Here is a 2,481-nt window from a genome sequence, read left to right on the forward strand (position 1 = left end):
CAGGTGGTCGTGCGAGACCACTCCGGGCATCCTTTTTCTTTTTTGTGTGTGTTTACTTGTTATCTGATTGTGTGTTTGGTTCGGATGCCGACTTAAGTCCAATGATTGGCTGTCGGGCTCCACGTTTGCCCTTTTGATTGTGTTTTGGTTCGGATGCTGACGTAATTCCATCAAGTGGTTGTCGGGCTCCATGTTTGCCATCTGTTTGTGCGTTTTGTGTTGTTTGGCGTGCGTAAGCCGAACTACAGTGGCTCTGATTCTCGTTCCAGACGAGATATGTAGGCATAGGATGCGATGTCCTATCGAGCTCCCTTCTGTTAACCCCACCTGCGTTCCCTGTGTGTGTGTGTGATGCTTTAGCAACCTATTCTTTATTTTAGAACGTGGATCTCGTCGAGTACGACGGACGTGAGGGGTGCTAATACCTTCCCCTTGCGTAACCGACTCCCTTACCCTTTCTCTTTGGTCGCGAGACCATTTCCTTTCCAGGTTTCTCTGAGCGTTTCCTTTCCCTATTTTGGGATAAATAACGCGCAGTGGCGGCTCTGTGTTGTGTTTTTATTTGAGTCCCGCCGGTTGTTTTTTCGCAGGATGCGACAGCTGGCGACTCCACTGGGGACTCACAGATGTAGACCTATGCTGGTCCATCTTCCCTAAGCGAGTCCTTCCTAGCGTTTTAGGATAGTTTAGGTTGCTTGTTTTGCTTTATTTATTGCATTTATTATTCTAACCAGTGTATATATTTGCATAAATATTTGCATGCATCATACTATCATGTTGCCGTCCTCTGTGCAGGTGGTTCCTCTGTTTGGGGTGGGTGTTCTGAGTGGGGCTAAAACCCAGGCCCGAGTATACACCTAGGATTAGTGTGGGTCTCACGTTCCTCATTTGCTAAATCAGCATAATGTTGCAACGTGACATACCACAAACCGGACGAGGTTCATTTGATAGTGCTTTCCATTGTGGAATATTTTGCTTTGGTTGAGTTACGTCATTTGAGCTATTGACTCTGGTGACCGATCATTTCCCGGATCTTTGGTCTAGACGATCTCAGGAGAGCTACAATGGCACACCCGAAAGGGCAAACCCATTGAGTATCTTTGCCCGATTGTCGAGACTATTATCCGCCTTAGGATGACCTGATTAGAATTTACCTGTGAGGGGAGGGTGATTCTTTCAGATGCATGTTCAGATGGTGACTCAGATGGTGACTTTTTGTTCCGTGGATCAGAGTCCTATTTATAAGTCGGATTTATGGCCATTTATTGCTGTGACGTCGGAGTGCGGTCTGTGGTATTTATCAGTGGGGATCCGTTTATTTCAGGATTCCCCGAGCCGAGTGATTTATCAGTGGGGATCCGTTTATTTCAGGATTCCCCGGGCCGATTCAGAGGTTATTGGGTATCTGCTCAGAGATTGTCAGATGATGATGATGGTGTATCAGTCTTCCGTTTATTTCGGAACCCTTGAGTTGGATTTGTGGTTGCATGTTCCCTCAGATGGTTGTGATCGGTTCAGAGATCAGGGTTGTGATTCAGAGCAACAGATGATCAGATGACTTGGAGGATGGCCCAGTGCATTCATTCATCAGCATCATTCTCATTTTGCATTCATCTGCATTAAACCTACATCTAGCCATATGGGGAGTATTATGGATTGAGAATCTGGTTGAGAGACATCCAGATGTCAAAATGTTATTGGTGAAATAGTATCTGTCTCGATGAAACCAGGATCAAAAGACAGAATCTTCCTCATATGGATAGACGTTGCATTCATGCATATTAACCCATTTGCTGTTTTGTAGGTGTCAACCGGTGCGCATAGCTTGTTTGCTCAAATATCCTGCTAGGGGTAACAAATCCAAACTGATGGATCCTCCCAACGCCGACATTCTCGAACTGAAAGAGATGGTGAGGGATTTGTTCAGTGTTGTGCAAGGGCTTGCCTTGGGGCAGAAAGCCATGGCCGAGAGATTAGAAAGGATTGAGGGCTGGATGATCAAGGAGAAAGTTCAGGGAAAGGCTCCGTCATCCGAAGTAACAAATCCCTCTGGCTCTATAGTGAAGAAATCCCTTGACAGTGGTCAGCCTAAGAAGAAGGTTGAATCAGGTGGTGCGCAGACTAGAAGAGAATGCGGTAAGGATCGTTACCACCCTTATGCTGCCACTGTAACCATTCCTGTTGGTGATTCATCTGCACAACAGCGGCAACCACCACCTCAACAGAGGACACAAAGAGCAGTGGGCCAAGTGAGAAGGAGGACGACAGATCGTCATTTCAATAAGCCGCCCGTGACTTACGCCTCTCTGTTTAAGAGGTTGAAGGATCTTGGATTGGTGCAGCCGAGGATGTTGACTCTATTGAAACCTGATCAAAGGCCTGCCAGTTACGATGAGAATGTCAGGTGCGAGTTCCATGCTGGGGCACCCGGACATCATGTTGAGGATTGCAAAGCTTTTAAGCATGTGGTCCAGGACTTGG

This window comes from Lathyrus oleraceus, chromosome 7, assembly GCF_024323335.1.
Source record: "Lathyrus oleraceus cultivar Zhongwan6 chromosome 7, CAAS_Psat_ZW6_1.0, whole genome shotgun sequence".
Lineage (NCBI taxonomy): Eukaryota > Viridiplantae > Streptophyta > Magnoliopsida > Fabales > Fabaceae > Lathyrus > Lathyrus oleraceus.